This window comes from Vidua macroura, chromosome 11 (assembly GCF_024509145.1).
Source record: "Vidua macroura isolate BioBank_ID:100142 chromosome 11, ASM2450914v1, whole genome shotgun sequence".
NCBI classification, from domain to species: Eukaryota; Metazoa; Chordata; class Aves; order Passeriformes; family Viduidae; genus Vidua; species Vidua macroura.
Genome location: NC_071581.1, coordinates 3,067,624 through 3,086,632, shown reverse-complemented (window position 1 = coordinate 3,086,632; position 19,009 = coordinate 3,067,624). Strand labels below are relative to the sequence as shown.

At 42.6% G+C, this 19,009-nt stretch overlaps 1 protein-coding gene across 2 annotated transcripts in view; it reads right to left on the bottom strand.

The window, feature by feature from the left end:
- Window positions 1-18,793, bottom strand: part of GARRE1 (granule associated Rac and RHOG effector 1) — a 57,943-nt gene extending 39,150 nt beyond the window's left edge. The window contains exon 1 of one of the 2 annotated variants that reach the window (XM_053987788.1): window positions 18,728-18,793. The gene's annotated coding sequence lies outside the window, so the exon portion shown is untranslated. Of the gene's footprint in view, window positions 1-17,846; window positions 18,056-18,727 lie in introns of those variants that run through there. The other variant, XM_053987787.1, reaches the window with a different exon arrangement.
- Between the last annotated feature and the right edge of the window lie 216 nt (window positions 18,794-19,009).

The window sequence follows — 19,009 nt, the reverse complement described above, 5'->3', positions numbered from 1 at the left end:
ATTTAATAACTATTACCATAAACACTGCTTTGTGACAGAAATTAAAACCTAATCCAATATTTACTAATATTTGTTCTCTTCAGTACAGAGTAGGAGCTTTATCTTAATGCTCTCCCAACTCATTCATTGAAAGCCTCCTACTTGAGAAGTATTAAGTATTCTGAAATTATATTAATTTCATTTCCAAAAATAAGAAACAGGAGTCCATATCAGAAAAACTGACATCAGCATATCCCCTCAGTGCCATGGGACAGTTGCAGCCACGGGGTTTTGCTGTCTGTGCACACACAGATTGTCTCCACAGCACAGCTCCTGTCCCAGGAACAGCCCTTCCAAATGCTTTATGGGCTCACTGTATTTGAGCAGCAGTAAATTCATCACTGAACAGCTGGAGTTTTGCCCAGCAAAACAAACTATGTTCTACACTGAAGAGAGAGACATGATGATTATGCCTTTCATATCCCTATCATGTTGAAAATTATGGAATTACCAGAAAACTGTAATCATGAAAATGTTAAACTAAGGAGAAAGTATTTTTACAGCAAATGAACATAATTATGTTTACCATATTTGGGCTCAAAGCTGGCTGGCAATTCAGTCTGTATATAGACAGCAGTATCTGATTCACTGTCACAGGATATGAATAAACCAGAGCAATCCAGTGTGAATTACAGTCTCCCTCCCCATGACAAAACCAAACATTATTGTGTACATAATACTATAAAAACATAATACTACTGTAAATAGCAATTCCATAAATAGTAGTAGCTGGAGTAGTTTTCACTTTAATCCTAAAAATCATTCTTGAACTAGACCTCTGTAACAGGAGACCTTTGGAACTGTCAAAATGCTTTATTTCTAACAAATCTATGGTTTGTAATATATTATCACATGTAGAACTAATCTCTGTAGCTGATGAAGGAACAGTGGTGACAAGTAATTTGAGATCATAAAGATTAGCAAAGTAGAAGCAGTAGCATGCATACTTCATAACCTTTCCTCATTTTTTCTGATCAAAAAAGCTGCTTGTTAGTCCTGGGCACAGAATTCACCTCCTCATTACAGCCAGAATTTTTAAAGCTTAATTAAATATAGATGAGATTTTTAAAATAGCCCTAACTCATCTTGCATAGCTGGGGCCAAAATAGTATTAGTTATAAGATCAAATATAACACCCTTCCAGTTTATAAATCTCTAATACAAACTCAAAGGAAAAGACAGAGCCCAAACTTGCCACCTGCAACATTTCCCCCTTCAAGACCACCCAAAGCTTAGTGCTTATCTAGCTGTTCAGCCTGCTTTACACTGCAGACAACTGAAAAAATCCTTCCCGAGCTGCTCAACCTTCTGCAAGTGCTGCTAACAGCTGGTTCAGGCACAAGCACTGGGACAGAGGGATCCTCCTCCTCCTGCCCTGTCCCAGCCGAGGCCGCAGCAGCAGCAGCTCCCAGTGCTGAGACTCCAGATTCCAGTGCCCTCCATGAGCTGCTCCAGTAATCCCACCTGCTATTTCAGTCCACACAATAATTTGTTGCCTTTCATCCACACAACATAAATGCCAAAATAAGCCACAGGTCAACATCAGAAAGCTGCACGCTGAGGAACTCTGCAGCAACCTTGGGTCTCCTCCACCTAGTCCATACACAGAGAAAGCCGCAAGAAATCTCTGTCTTCAAAAGCAATTAGTTACCTGGGGTTTACATTTGATATGCTCTTCCTATGGAAACTAGCTTGATTAAAGTTATTTTCTTTTCATTAAGAAAAGCAAGTATTTTAATATTTTAACTATTGTTTTGCTGCTTCTTTTAAAACAGAGCAAACATTCTTAAAAACAAAGTTAATTTCTTTCAACACAAATAAATTTACACATTTGGAAAATAAATCTGGTGTGGATGCTACCAAGGAGTATAAATAACTTCCCCCAAGAGCTCTTTGCTAACAAATGCATACACGGAATTCTGCCGGCGCTCTCCTCCCTCCCGGCTCTAAGCTCTGCATTAACTATAAAGCAGGGAAAGGAACACAGCAGTCACACTGATGTGCACAGAAATACTGATGGAATGGGATTTTTGCCCTTTAAAAAAACTGCCTTGTTCTTAGGTTGAAAATTATTCACCAAAGAACCCTCAAATATTTCCCAATAAAATCATCAGTAGTTAAATAATTATCAATCCTAATCTACAACATATAAAACACAGTCACACCACTTTACCATGTGCTGAAATTAAAAGTACTGGTAGTTTTATACAAACAACTAAGTCCTCAATCATGGGCACGATTTGTCACCAGGTTATGTGCCAAATACTTCTGCACTGGGTTGTGCAAGAACTCTTTTGTGCAGCAGAGGATACAATGGGATATTTATGCTGGTATAATGCATTTTGAAAGAGAAACAAATGTAATGTTTTAATCCATAAAACAAATTAACACAATGGGATTGTGCTATTCAGTAGAAATACAACATCCACAGGCAAACCTGGAGATTTAAACTTTGATTATTTTTTAGATCTTTCTGAAACGTCAGGGGTGTTCCCCCTGAAGCACCAGGTCCCAACAGTGGCACACACCCAAGTGGAAGATCCCAAGCCCACACCTAACCAAATACAGGCTAGGACATCTCTCCATACTCCTTAAAAGAGCTGGATTTTGTTCACAAAAGACTAAGCTTCAATTAAATTATATTTAGGTGACTTGAGCCATGCTGACACTCCTTCCCAGCAGCTTTTATTGACAAAGGGCTTTTCTGCTGCACTAACAGTGACACAGTAAAGTTCTGCCAGCCACGAGACATCACAAAGATGCCAAATACATTTAAGCAATGTCTCAATACCAGCTGATGCATCTACCATGGATTTGGCCAGGCACCTTCCAAACACATTTCCCCAGTATCAGGTTTAGAGAAAGTGACCTTTTCAGCACCAGGACTGTCTGTGCTGGCGCCAGGACCCCCCCTCTGGTACCAAGCACTGCCCATGACTAATCTGGCAGCAGCAAGGAGAAGGCTACAATGCACAACGCTCAGCATCAGGGCAGTTCCTCAGCCTGGCAATTCCTATTGTGTGTATTACTACAAACTCCCCCAGGCACCATTTTTAGCCACTGCTGGATTTCCTCCCTTCTCCCATCCCCCAGCCAGGCTCCAAACCTTGAAGTAACCTTGTTCTGTTCCCCCCCCCAGAGACAGCTCCATGCCTGAAACATAACCTCTAATCTTATTTTCTATTTCTAGCATACAATTCACGACCCTTATCCCAATTTTTTAAATTAAATATCCTCTACATTGCACACTCTGCTTCCGACAGTCAGGATAGCGCATGGAGTATGTCAGAATTTATAGCCATATGTTTCTTGTTGAGGACAATTTAACATTGCTTTTAAGAGCATTAGAAACAATGTATTTATACAATATAGGTTTAAAGCTTTCTCTGGAAAAGATATTAAATTCGACTGTCAGTACTCCACTGCAAAGAAACAGCTTAATTTGTTGGAAGGTTTATCGAAAAACCTTAAAATACAACAGATCTGCACTTCAGGGCAGTTTGCAATGCAGAGCATTAACTTCCAGCAATTATTCATACTTGAGAGACTATCTATGGACATTAAGCTAAAGCCTTACAAATTACAGGGGTTTGTTACAAAATCTCATCTGACACCATCTATTTATGAGAATTTTGCTTAAACTTGTTTGGGTTTTTACGACAAAACATATCATTTGTTTGCCATTGATTCTGTAGCATTTGTTAAACAAAGCCAATTAAAAGCGCCCTACTGGACCAGACACCCATCTAGGCCACAAGGGCAGTGGTCAAGATCTCCACTTTTAATTAATGACCACTATCCATAACCCTCTTTCCTATTTTTACCAATTATACCCGCTCTGTACAGTTGCTAGGGCAAATGTTTTTCCATGAACAAATTCTCCCACAAAAACACTTTGATACATAGCAGCTCCCAGAGGAATGAAAAAAGGTTCTTCTGTCTCCGAAGTGCTGAAAAACAAGAAGTTTCCAGGATGCATCCCAAGCCTGGAGGTTGCAGCCTGACATGGCCAGGCCCTTCTGGAGCTGCCAAGAGGTACAAGCACGTCTGGGTTTGCACCAGCAACTCTGAGCACGCCTCTGCCTACCCCAAAATGAGGATTTCAGTCCCAGAAAGCACCCCAGAGCGAGGGGCAGCTGGGCACTGCTGAGCCAGGGCTGTGCTCACCCTGCACAGAGGGGCCAACCTGCTCCCTGCCCCTTAGGGACCACCCTCGCTGAAAGGGAGGGGGAAAAGGGAATTCCCAGGGACCCACACCCCACACCACCTATAACACACCAAGACAGAAGCAAGTTTTTCAGAACAAGGCCAAATATACTGATGTGACTTGATGAATCAGAGAATTAGCCAACCTAGGATGCAAACAGCAAAGAAATTGCCACTAGTACTTCACAAAATTACTTTCCAAATTATATTTCAGATATAATCAGTTACAGGACAACTTGACCACGGAAGGAGAATTAAGAAAGAGGAATAATCCTTGAACCATAACATTAGGTGTTATGACACAATACGTTATTTTTTTTACATATAATACCTTATCAATGTGCTTGACAATCAATATGGGCTGTTTCACAGTATTTTGCACAGGCAGTTCTAGTAAATACCATCAGTTTGTTCTACTTCTCTCTCCCACTCCTTCTGATTCCATCCTATTCTCAGCAGGGCATAATTTCAATTTCTTACCAGCTCCACACAAATTGAACAGTGTAAGTGGGAGGACTGCCTCCAGCAATTAAGAATAGAAGTAGATAAGTGAACACATACCAGAGTATAGAAAATCAAGTGTGAGAACTTTTTAAGGTGGTAGAGCTGGATTTTGGAATGGACTGAAAAACAACAGAGAAACTGTCACCTCATTAACATATTTATCCACCATAAATATGCATATTTTGTTTCATGGGTATCATGAAACAAAAGTTATCAATGACAGGAGCAGCACACCCAGGAGCAGCCCATGAGATTCATTCCTAGGTGACTCCTGGGGGACAACAATACCTTTTTTTTTTTTTTTTTTTTAATAGATAAAATTACACTGTCAACATAAAGAAATGCAAGTCAGGACTGCCTCATCCCTCAGCAAAAACATGATCTTATAAACCCATATTTTGAATGGTAACTTCATTGAGTCTTAAGGGTCAGCATTTGAAAACTTATCTACCACATCTCAAAATGAGAACTCAAAGCATCTTAAAAAACCTCACTGAGATTCTCATGTCAATGAATGACAGCCACAAAAATTTATCATGCCACTAGGAAAATATGTGAAAATATGTTTTCAAAAGGATACTGTTAGTCAAATGGAAAAAGAGTATCACAACAGCACTGTCCAAAACCCCAGCTATTTCAAAATACTGAATTAATTAAGCATTTTATGGACACCAGAGTAATAAGTTTAAAGAACTAATATAATATTGTTTGTCAATGTAAATAAGTTAATTTTCCTACAGTCTCTGCCTTTATTATGACAGGTACAGAAGCAATTCTAGGTCTTCATCGAGGACAGCAGCAGAGTCTTTAATTTTTCAGCACTGTTTCCACTCCCATGTGGGGACACAGCATAGGTGGTTTTAGTTATGCTAAGAATATTCTTCATTAGTCATAAAGAATGAAACCCAAGTTCTACAGAGTGAATCCATATATGACACCATTTTAAAATCATTACTTCACAGGGAAAGGGCTCCTGGAGCACAGTCACTGATGCAGGCTGGAGCTGCATGCTGAACTGTGCCTTCATTTCCAATAAAGCATGCAATGCACATTCAAATGCAAGTCAAAACAACCCTTCCAACACACAATTGTTCAGAAGAAACATTCAAATTACTAATGAGCACATGAAAAGCTTTGAAGCTCACTGAAAATTTAGGATTTTTTTTTTAATTCTGAAAGAAAACCTGAGAACTATTTTTTGAAAAATCAGCCTTTCACTTGGAGCACTCGAGCATCAGCAGGTAAGGCAGCAGGTGCTGGCAGCAGTGCTGTTATCACTGCTGTCCATGCTGGAGCACATAAAATGGACACTGAGCACCCACTGCCTGATGGTTTTCTTTGATATTTAACAACAGTCATTAAACTAATGTTTCAAAATTAATTTAACAACTCCATTTAAACTAGTAAGTATGATCCACAAGGATACCAAAGTGATCTAGTAAACACTGAATTAGCCACTGTGCCTTGCGACTCTGGGACCTGCCACAAACTCCTGGCACACCTGGCTGAGCTCACACAGCTTCCCTGCCAGGGAGCCCGCTGGGAGGACACTGCAGATCCTCCCCCCTCAAGAACTACAGCAGGAATTTTCTATCTGAACACAGATCTCAGACCTTCCCACACACTCACTGCTTCCAAGTCCCTCTTCTCCAGTGGAACCATCGCACAGCAGTTATGGCTCAGCCAGGCTCATTTTGGACAAAACTCAATGCCTACACTCTTCCAGAAGCAATATTATGGAAACAGCAACTTCCACAATGGCTCTGGAGAAGGTAAGTGAAATTATTATTCAGGGAAAAAATTCTCTTTGCATCTGCTTAAGATAAGCAGCACAGTAAGAGAGCCCACGGAACAATGAAGTGGTTGGGAAGAGCCCTGCTGCTAGACCTTGACATCTAAGGCTTGAACTTCCACTGCAGTTCTTTATTATGTTCTCTATTTAATGGTAATTTTCCTTCTTCCACATTTTTTCCCATTAGGCAGGCTCTGTCAAAAACCTGAACTTGTGTGTCCTGTGTCCCTGAATTACTGATGGCAGCAGAAAGTGCCAATGGCTACAGCACAACCAAACAAAACAGCAAATGCTTCTGCAGGAGGATTTCCACCCACTGCTGTCTCCCACTGTGCTAGATGGGAAAAAGTAGGGAGCTGTGTTCCTACTCCACCAATACTCCTTCCTTCTACAGCTCTGTAAGGATTTTGTTCTGCTTTTAGAATTCTGTTAGGCAATTACAATACCTATAGTCTACGTAAGTCCACAATATGTATCTGTAAAAACCTCTCACGGAACACTGTAATGCATAAACACAGGGATGCCACATTTATTTTCTGCATTTCTATTTATAACATGAAGTGTGGAGTTTCCTGCAAATTTTGAACACTAAAAACATATCCTGCTTTCTTGCTTCCAATTCAATAACACTGGTCTATTTTCAATTTTGGTTAACTCCAGCCAGCTCAAACCCCACAGTATTGGACAAGCATCCTTACTACACACTGAGGTATTTATAGATTTGGTTTTATCCACAGCAATACAAAAGATGGATTTCCTGCATGCACCTAACGATGCCTGTTATGTGCACACTGCACAATGCATGCTCTGCCCACTGAGGGAGTCAAATTTCAATGAGACATTTTCTCAAAATTTCAAGTCTAGAAATAAATAAAATAATTACCTTCCTTCAAAGCATCCAGTAACACTCTGCAGCTGGAGCAGGCCATACCACTTTGTGCATTTATTTTATTAGGTACAATGTGTTCGAAAGACAGAACTGGGACTAACCACAATCACAGTATTATTAGATACACCAAGGGGTTTTATCCTCTGCTACCACTTGTGCATTTACATGAAGCAAGGAGAGTTTAAGCAGTGCTTTAGCTGCCCCAGAGACATTAACTCGCACCAAAGTGAGTAACAATAACAGGAAATCTTTTGCATTTTCGGCACGGCAGATTCCTCTCCCCATCTTTCAGCTAACATTCCAATCCTCACTATGTAACACATACAATCAGGAGAGTTTTGTATGGCAATTAAAGTTTAAAGCAGGAAAAAAAATGGTAAAACTAAAAGTAAGAACAAAAATAAGCACGGGGGAAAGGAGAGTGACTGGATTTAGCAGCATAAAAAAAATGAGATGACTCTGTGCCTGGCAATGAAACTGATAGTTTTTTACAGCATATCAATACAACAATATTCAAAATTCAGATGAAACTATATTTTAGGGCTCTCAAATGCTATTAGTGAGGCATCCTGCTGCTTTCGGAGTTGCTGCATGCCTATCAGCAAATCACTTTAAACAGCAGAGTCACTTGTGAAATGGAACCTTAGCTCCTCTTACAGCTAATGTTTTATTCTGTCTGAAACAAAATTATTCCATGGACTGCTTTTCATATTTTTCAGGTGATTATGCTGGCATTTCTTTGCCTCTGAAGTTGAAACATACACTCTGTTTAGGGGTCATTGCTTTGTCCACACTTTGGTCACAACAATGTATTTTTATTAGTCAGAACTGACACTATTTACTATTAATAGAAACCATTTCAATGTTAAATTAAGCAATCTCTATTAGTAAGCACCTGGAAGATAACTACTCAAGAAAAAGCATCAATGAAAAAATCCTGTAGCATGGATGTTTTTACCATATACCAATGTTGTAAATACATGACTTACCTTATCCTGAATTCACAGAATGTTTTGGGTTGGAAGAACCTTAAAGCCCATCTCATCCCACCCCTGCCATGGGTAAGGACACCCTCCACTATCCCAGTTATCCTTGGTTATTCCAAGGGCCCATCCAACCCGGCCTCGGACATTTCCAGGGATGGGGCAGCCATAGCTTCTCTGCCAGGGCCTCACCACCCTCATAGGGCATCATTTCCTCCTAATATTTAATCTAAATCTACTCTCCCTCAGCAAAGCCCATTCTCCCTTGTCATATCACTGCATGCTTTTGTGAAAAGTGACATATTTAAGCTTGTTATTCATAAAGAAAAGGGATTTTTACCTAACATTTGTAATTCTAAAAGATTACATTAAATAGTCTCAATTACTTATTGAGTTCATGACTATGAGCAGTTGCTTTGCTATGTTTCTTACTACACTCTTCTCATATTTAAAAAAACCCAACATATTGAATGAAGACAAGAATACAAACAAAAAAAGGAGAGGCATTGCAGTGTAAGTGCAAGTAAGCCACAAGTACCTGCCACACAACCTTCAGCTCACCACCAGTCCAGGATGAGGCAGTTTCTTCCATAAGGAAGAAGCAGCAATTTTAGGATAAAAATCATTTCACCAGTGAAAACAAAAACCAGCTCTTCCCTTTACACCAACTACAAAGCATCAGTTTTGAAGTTTTAGTCCTTTAAATGCTGATTCTTACCAAAGAGGTACACAACATCTGACGTGCTGTGCTGGAATACCCAGCAAAGACAAAGGCATCCTACACCTGAGGACACACACTGATACTTGTAAGTCAATCTGTCAGGTGGCTCCCTCCTCTGAGGGTTATTCTACAGCTGCAATTACCATTCCCTGCTTTTTTTCAGTATATGAAGTGGGTCCTCTGAGATCACGAGGTTTGGACTGTTTCAGACAGAAACCCACCATCCTTTGGCCAAAACACTACCTGCCTGTGACACTGTAAGGCCAGGGAAAGCCACTGAACTACAGCACTTAGGTCAATGGTGTGATGGAAAAGAAGAAATTAAAAAAACCCTCAACACAAATCCTTAGCAACAGCTAAATAAAGGATTTTAAGTCCACTAAGGCAACAGTGCTTTGAGGCACGATGAGGTTTTTCACATGCTACTGAGCACAATAATCAATATTCACACGCAGCTACTTGCAATTTTGCCTGAAGTCTTCTGTTCCAAATTATACCAGTTTAACTTTGCTCACATTAGAATTCATTTTAGAGAAAAATATTTAGCATAGACGCAATATGCAAGATGCCCTGCATTCATATTATAACTTATTCTTCAACACACTGAACATCTGAATGAAAACACAGCACACCTTCTTGGGAACACTCGTGATTATGAAGACCGGATCACTTACAAAGCTTGAAGTCAAAAGGAAAAGGAGCATTATTATGTAGTGTAGAAAATTTAGTCAATTTAGTATATATATAAATAGTATATAAATATAGTAAACTTAGTATAGTATTATACATTATACTATACTTAGCCTTGTTTTTCTAGGTCTTTCATTTCACGTGCAGTGAAATACAATCAACACAGCAGAGAGAACTCATGCTCCAGACCAGAACATACCAAACAGCATATGCAAAGAAGACACAATATATTACCTTCCTGAAACCACCAGAATTTTTGGAAAGAAACTGCTTCATCTGTCCTACAACAATTACAGAAAAAAATACAAATATAACTTTTTAGCAGAAAGCAACTGACTGAAATATGTCATCTTCTCCTGTTTCAGAACACGACTTAAAATACCAGTAACACCATACAACATCACACAGAGAAAAGCACCCACTGGCTGCAATGTGAAGCTGAAAAAAAGCCCATAAAATGTGAATGTCTCAGGAAAAAGAACAAATGACAACATTAAGCCAGATGTTGTCAGTCATACAAAACCAGCAGCAGTCGTCTTCATCTCTCACACTGTACAAAGTTAAGGGCCATGAAGGCCTTTCAAGTGAAACACAGCAAATGCTGAAACACAAGAGAAGGCAGTCTAGTCAGACATTTCCATCAATAATCCCCCTAAGTGCAAGGGAATCATGAATGAGAGTATAAGGATAGAGGAACTTGAAGAACAGTAACATGCCAACCTACAGAAATGTCCTCAGAAACTAACTTGAGAAGCTTAGTTTAAAAATCACTGCAAATTGTCACAACCCCCCATCAATGCACTGCACAAGCAACAAACTGTGCAGCTGTTTAAGAGCAAATTAAACTTACACACTGTACCTTTACAGGCAGAGGAGCTCCTCAGGCCAGCCCTCTGCTACCCTGAGCCACAGCAATTCCCACACAGCGCTCACCTAACACACGTGGCCAAAGAACACCCTTCAGAAATGTGCCCAAATACACAGCAACCACCTGGCACCACCTGGCAGCTGAGTGCCAGCTCCTGCGATCTGACAGGGACCTGATGGTCACTGAAACATGGAAAAGGAGGGCACACACAGAGGAGCTCTCATCTTCTACCCCGTGTTCAGCAGAAGCACAAGTACAGCACAAACCATGGTCTGTTATTCATTTGTCTGACTGTATCAGACAATCCCAGTCAAACCTCCTACAACCCAACCATTCCAGAAACTAAGATTGGAAAAAAAAAAAAAACCAAACAAGCTCTTTTCCTGCTGCATCTTCAAAGGAAGAAAATGCACTTTACCCAAAAAACATTTCCCTAAATCTTGTGTGTCAACTACAGATTTAATCTATCATACCAATTCATCTCCACAAAAATGTAACATTCCTATACAAAAACAAAAAATGTATCATTAGTGGTTTTCAACAGATTTCATATCCAGAAACATCTGCAGAGCAACAGATTCACTTAACCAGTCAAGGAACTTTTCTAACCACTAAAGCAAGCAACAGATTTACTTCAAAATAGCACAGGTTAGATGTACCACTTTTCCACATGCAAAAAGCTCTAAGTGCACTTGACCAGAGACTGCCAAACCAGACCATACCCTGTCCTACAACCCAGCATTTGGTCTTAAACCTGAAATAGTCTTTCATGTGAAAGACAGCATTTATATTAGCATTGATAACCTGGATCTGTAGAATATCTTTGCTAAGAAGAAGGTATGAACAGGTCTGTGTTAAATTCATAGCCAGATTTTATATAAAATTTGCTAATTATCAAAGTTATTTTGTAATACCTGCCTAAAACTTTACAAGGTTTGCTCCTTTTTGGGTCTGGAATGAGGTCAAAGTGCTGAATTCAACATCACAATCTGTTGCCCTGGAAATTATTGCAATGTTTACACAAAGAAGTTTAATATGAGATCTAATAGGATTGCTCAAAAAAAATGTTTTCCTTCTCCTTCTGAAAGCAATACAAGACAGACAGAAAGACTCCTTTGAGTAAGGACTTCTCCAACATTTTAATACAGAACCAAGCATGTTCCCAAAAGCAGAATGTTGCTATAACATGCTCTGTTTTTCAGGGTTTGGTTCTAGTAACTGACATCTCCTTCCAGGACTCCACAGAATTTTCATAAGCATGAAACAAAAATAAGCCACAGAATTAGAAGTTCACATACACTTGCATTACTTTAGGAAATTTAATTTTTAGTTGACCTACCCTGCTCTTCTATACGTACACTTCAGCAACTTCTCTTTAAAAACAGCCAAAACAAGAGTAACACTACCAAAGCCTTAACCTTGTTTCTGGTGGAAAGGACAATTTATTTGTACTGGTAGAAGGACAATTTATTTGTACTGCACTAGGAGTTACTGAAGCATGCCCAGTTTGCTCTCTGTACGTAAGGAATGTCCAAGTACCCCCTCACATCTCTGCTCTCATGCCAACAGCAGTCTTGGTTTCATCTGCACCACTCACAACTGAACTCAGTAAAATGAAATTCTGATCATTACCAAGTTTCTTCATTCCTTTTGTTTATTTAGTAAATTAAAGGTTTTAGTTTTTCCCAAAGAACACATGCATATTTAGCAGAAGATCTATTTTTCAGCATCATATTAAAGTTTTTTATTCCATCACTTGCTTGCAAATGCTCACCTCATATAGAAAAAAGGGCTGATCTTATTGCCTTATTATTTAAATATTTGCAAGTTGTGTTGCTCAGCCGAAAAACCACAAATACCAAACTATGTCTTTGGTAAGAGGCTAAATGAAGTTTATTCTGCAGCTCAGAAACGTGCACTGATGAAGAAGGATTCTGGAACAATGTCTTTGCACAGTTTTAGTTAATGCTATTTCACACCACCTAGCCTTAACTCCTGCTTGGGCCAAGAACTGCAGACCACTCAACACAAGCAGCATTGCTACTCTCCCCTCCCACCAAGTACCTTCTCTGCTCAGGATCTTTCCATCTTTTACAAACACAGGGGCCTCTAACAAATTATGAACACCTGCATTCATTTTTACATGCATTTGACAAACATAGCTTCTTCTGAGCATTTGCAAATTACAAACTCATCCTACACTGAAGTTCCCCTGAAGAAGAACATACAGAACTGGAAGAATAGCATTTTTAGGTACCCTCTTCCTCCTTGTATTCTTCCTCCTTCCATCTAATACAATAGCATCTGGTGCAAGACTTGAAAATAGCATTCTGAGAAACATTTTGAAATACTCACCAGAAAGAGGTTACGTTCCTCAAATCTTTTGGAGTCTGGCACAGAATTACATTTACCCACTGTGATCCTTCCCTGTGATTCCCCAGTCTTTCACTGCAGCTGTGAGGATGCAGACACGAGAAGAATCTTTCAAGAAGAAGAGTGTTTCTGTGTCTGTCCTTCCTAGACACTACAGCTCTCTCTGCTTTTCAGCAGTTTGTTAGATGATTATATAAAAAGAATATCTGCCTTCTTCAGGATGAGATTGCCAGTTTCAAATAATATTTTTAAAGGGACTTTAAAAAGTCCCCTTTCTTAAAGGGACTTTAAAAAATATTACCATGTACTTAGGAAAAGATCTCCAGATTTTCCTGGAATGTGAGCTGCAGACATTCAGGTGCTCCGGGACATTCAGGTGCTTGGACTCAAAGTGTTCCCAGGTACACAGCCAACTTCTGTAATATGTACAGAAGAGCAGGAAGTTCAACTTTCATTAAAAAATACCTAGGAAAGTTGCCCTGAATATCCGGGTATGAGACAAATCTTGTGGACACTTCAAAGGATCTGATTTTACCCCAGTAAATCCAGAGGAATTCCCAACATCATCCAGAAACTCACAAACATACCAGTTATGACCGTCAGGTATTCTACTTGGGAAACTACAAACACTCAGTTACTGACAGGATTAGAGCTACCCTCACATGAATGAATCACACTAGAAATGCCTGTGGAGAAATGGAAAAAAGGTCCATCACAGTCCCTTCTTCCTGCTCTTCTCCTACCCTCTCCTCTACAACTCTGCTTTAGAGTTCCCCAAATGTGTTAAAATAAAGCATTAAAGAAACTAAGTTCAATACTATAATTTCTATCAAGGGAAACAAACTTTCCCTTACATTCAGAAGCTGTTTAGGTTGAGGAGATTTATTCTGTTCCCAGATTGCAGAGTACACGACACAGAGCCCGAGGAATTTTCTATAAGTGGATGGTACCATTTAAATGTCAACTTTGAGTGCACAACTAAACAAGAGTCACACCTAAAACACTGCTAATTAAACAGCCAGTTGATATGTTCCCTTCCAGCATTCTAACCAGCACACAGGTAGTGTCAGGAAAGAACAAAAACAGAATAGCTCAACATGAGGAGTGACCGACAGGGTGGTGGAAGAATTTTCCTGTTGAAATTTTCCAAAGAATCTCTCTTTTGCAATGCTGTTGTACAAAAATGCTTATCAGAAAATGGTAATGCCTAACAAGTACCCTACTGTAATATGACTCAATAAACCAAAATAGAGTCCCATTGACCCCAAACCCCCAACCACTTGAAAAAGCAGAAAACTTGCTGGGAAAGCCAGCAACAAAAGATCACAAAGAAGGAACAATGAAAATCTAGCTAGCCTAAACAAGAAAAGACTCATCAGATATTTCAGGGAGAAAATGTTACTAAAAACATAATCAGGAATTGGTCACAACTTAGGGACACATTGTGAATATGTTTCCTAAGGCATCATTTTGTCAATGTGTCCCTAACAGTAAAACATTAGGCAGTTACTCTACAACAAAATTTTAAGTTTTTGGTTTGCTTTTTAGCTAATACAGCAAAAATTCTATCTGCCAGTGCTATCGTGTTCTCCTATGAGGGCTTTCCTTAGAAGGAAGAATATTTATTTCCTTAGTGAAAATGGTTCTTCAAAGCCAAGTCCTAGAATATCACACTTCCAACTTGAGTTGGATAAGCTGCCGTATGTTATCACCAGACTGAAGCCAATTTGCCATCGATGGAATGCAGTATCACAGCTGGGAAAATGCCTGACGTGCTGCACAGCCTCTCAAAGGCTCACAGAGCCTCAGCTACTTCCACCTCAGACCCACCCATACACTCACAGACATCCCAGGACTCCCCCAGCTGCACCTGGAGTCCTTTGCATTCCCCTTTTCTGTCATTCTTCAAAGCTTGACCAGCATTCTAAACCTTCTATTCTACTTTTTCTCACATACACTCACTCCTTGTTCTTTTACTTCAAAGCACTCCAACCTGAATCCCAGGAAGTTGGTTTGCCTCATGCAAAGCTTGTGACCTTAACAGAATCACACAGATCAGTTCCCCAAAATTTATCTTAAGTAACCAACATACTAATTCATTAATTACAGCAGGATAAGACAAGATTGACATTCCAAGACCACAGTTCTCAAAACAATTTGTCTAGTCACATTAGAGCTCTTCAAAGTGAAACACACCTCATTACCACCAAAATTATCATTTTGAAGTTCCATTTTAAAACTCTTTTTTTCTCTCCTTGTTTTAATCACCATTTGACAAAATTCAAGGACTGGACTAAACCAGTTTATCCACAGAACACCTCAAGACTGGAATCCTATCAGACCAAATTGGCAATTAACCTGCAAGGCAGAATTTGTGAATGGAAAGTGTCCTATTCCCCCACACACACCTTAAGGGTTTCTTTGATGGCTGAAAGGACAAATGTCTGAACAGCTCCTAATGTAAAACTGTCTTGAGGTACATGAACAGCAGAAGAAACACAAAGCTAGACATGCAACAAGCACAACTTCAAACTTCTTCTCACTGCGTGTGAAACCCATCTTTAACATATACTACTTAATTTTCAAAACATTTTTTCATCCTACAAGCCAGAATTTCAGATTTTACAGGTATCAAGACACAGGACCTCCTATGGTTTAGATCCACAGTCCCCACTAAGTTTCCAGCACATACAAAATCCAAACAGAACCTGGAATGCACCATGGCCCAGAAGCAAGGGATTGCCTGCAGCATGTCACCATCACTCGATGTCCAAAGGCCTGGGAAGGGTATCCAGACACATCACCAAGCTCTAGGAGGAGCAGAGCAATTACAAAACAGATTTTTGTCAAGTGCAGCAGCGCCAGTTGCCCTGAGAGCCAGCCCAGCACAGTACCCTGTGATGAGGTTACCCATGCTGCTGGAAATGTCATCTTTCATGTACAATATAAACCTCTTCTGTAGCTACTAACAATACCCTGGCATTGTTTGCAACACGTAGGTTGTTGCACTGGCTAACACCCAATTCCAGTAATAATATTCTACCTACCTACAATCACCACAAGAGAATACTCATTCTCAGCCCTGCCTGGTTCTGCAGCACAGCAGCAAGTTCCTGAGAGCTGCCACACTCCAGCAAGTTCTGTATCTCCCTGTGCAGTTATCTGTCTGCACTGATCAGACACTTCTCTAAAACTCTAGAAACACCTTGAGATTACTGGGAACAAAGGAGCTCTTTTCATACAGCACAATTAGTCATATCAGCAGTGATAGCTATTTTGAGCAGCACCCATTAATCACTATCATTAGCAGGATTTCTGGTGTACCAGCATTCATTGTACCAAGAACAAGTCTTTTCCTATTACAGTATTACCACACAAACAAAAGCAGCACAATTTCTCTTGACATAACCCTGTTTTGAGCAAGGCAAGTGGCAGCACTTAAAATGACTGTCAGTGTCAGGTTTAAAGAAAAGCTTACTTAGGACAGAAAAATACAATTGTTTTGCTGCAAAGAAAAACTGGCCATCATTTGTATGCTGAGGGAGAAGGGGTGTTGAAAAGCAATAAATAGTGGGAAGAAGTGGGGAATAAAGATCTCAAGCTGAAGACAGCAAACCCTCAGAAAAATAAGATGCCAGTGACCAAATCCAAGCTGATGCCCAAGAATCAGAAGAAACCTAGACTTCACTTTTACACGTCAGTAGCATATATTTGCCTTATTACATTTTATGAGGGATTACCTACCTGTTAGCCAAATTTAAGAGTCTCAGAACAGACTTTCAACTAGAAAAATATTCCCTGTACACATTGTTTCTAGTTTCCTAACCACCCTGAGTAACTCCTGATGGAGAATGAGAGCAGCCAGCAGATGCATTCCTGCCTTACACCGGCCGAGGAAGCAGCACCACAAGGTGCACGGAAAGCAGTGACTCTGAGCTGCTCCCAACCTGGCTCCTCCAAGCACCAGGAACATGTACATCGACCTGAAACACATCTTCATCACAGCCACACATTAAATACTTAGAAAGTTCTGCTGGGAAGGAAAGAACAGAAAATACAGGAAGAAAAACCTTCTGCAAGTCTTGAACCTGGAAAACTCGCCATTCTTTACAGAAGGGTCCAGCTTTATCTTCTGTAGAAACACTGCCGGGTAGAAGACTCGAGCCAAGTGCAAAATCACGATGGTACCCACGATACACAAACAGCACCTGTGCACGTACCAAAATGGGCCAACACTGCTGATCCCATGAGCTGCACACCAAAACCTTCATGTGGCCAGGAGCCACACAACACATACCACACACCTCAGAGAGGTGAGGGAAGGGGAGCTTCAGCTGCCTGTGCCCACAGAAAACAAACATTCCTCAAGAGCACCGCTACCTCTATGCCGACAGCACTGAGCTGAGGAAACAGAAACATCCAGCAACAATAGCCTTAAAATCCAGCAGCTGTAGATGTGAGATTGTCCAACAGGCACCCCGGCAGTTACAGATGCAGTGCCATTTTGGGAGCCAAGCCTCAGCCTCGTGCCAGCTGCATGTGCCGCCGAAGCCACCGCACGAGCCACCCTGTAACACCAAGTTTATTGCAGCTACACACCACGGAGGTATGGCTGCTTTTCACAACAGCCAGACATCTGTGCCTCTATAAAAACAGTAATGATAATAATAACGGCCAATTTATACCTGTAACAGGGTTTATAACCTCACATAAAACAAACAAATAAGACCTTCTGACTGCTTTCAAGTTCCTAAGCTGACATTCACCCGACAAATACATACCTCTACCATTTCCTCTCCACTCAAACGAATAAAACCCCTCAAGCAGGGAGAAACAAGGGAGCATTGGTAAAGTTTTAAGCTACAGCCCAAAATGCGTTATCCTCTTCTGCTGGCAGCTACCATATGCACACAACATAAGGCTCGGCAACAACAAGCGGCACTTGCAGCTCGCATCAGGTGAACAATCTGTACGCAGCTCCTGCAGCGGCCGGGGACGCTGCTGCCCGCAGGCCCCGGGCCGGGGGGCGCGGAGCAGCCCGGGGGCCCCGAGCCCGGCCGGGCTTTGGGCGGCGCCGCTGCCGCGCTGCCCGGGGAGCTCCGGCCGGCGCCGCCCGGGAGAGGCCGCGCGGCGGGGCCGCCCCAGCGCCGGGGGCCAGCGGGGCCGGGCCGGGCCGGGCCGGGCGGGCGCCCCGGGTCACCGTGGAGCAGGAAGGTGCGCAGGAATTCCCGCAGGCGCAGTCCTGGCCCCGCCGCGCTGCCCGGGCTGCCCGCACACGGATCACGGGGGAGGGGGGGAGGCCGCAGCCCCGACACCGCCCCGGGCTGCCACCGACACCGCCCCGGGCTGCCCCCGACACCACGGCCGGCCCGGCCCGGCCCCGCCGGGGCACTGCGGCCACGGTCCCGGGCACCGCCGCCTCGCCTTCCCCCGGCCGGGGCTCCCCCCCGGCCCCAGCCCCCGCCGGCGCCTCCCGAGCGGCCCAGGGGCTGCCCCGGGCGCTGCCGCCCTCCGCACCGCGTCCCCCCGGTGCCGCGGGCGCTGCCAGCCCGGTGCCCGCACGGCCGGGCCCGCGGGCCGCGCTGCGGGGCTCGGGCGGGCGGGGCCGGGCCGGGCCGCGGGGCTCGGCGGGCTCGGCGGGCTCGGCGCGGCGCTCACTCACCTGCCCGCGACAGCCCCGGGCCCCGCGCCGAGCGCTCCGGAAACGGCGGCGGCTCCGCCGGGGCCGGGGAGGGGCCGGCGAGGGGCGGGCGGAGCCGCGAGTGACAGCGGGAAGGGGCGGTGGGAGCGGCGGACGGCGCCGGCCGCCGAGCGCGGGGGCGGGACGGGCCGGGAGGGGACGGCAGCGGCGGCGGCTCCGCGGGGTTCGGGCGGGGGGCGCAGAGCCCCCGGGACCGGCCCCGGGTGCGGGACGAAGAGCCGGGGGCGGCCTGGCGGCACAGAA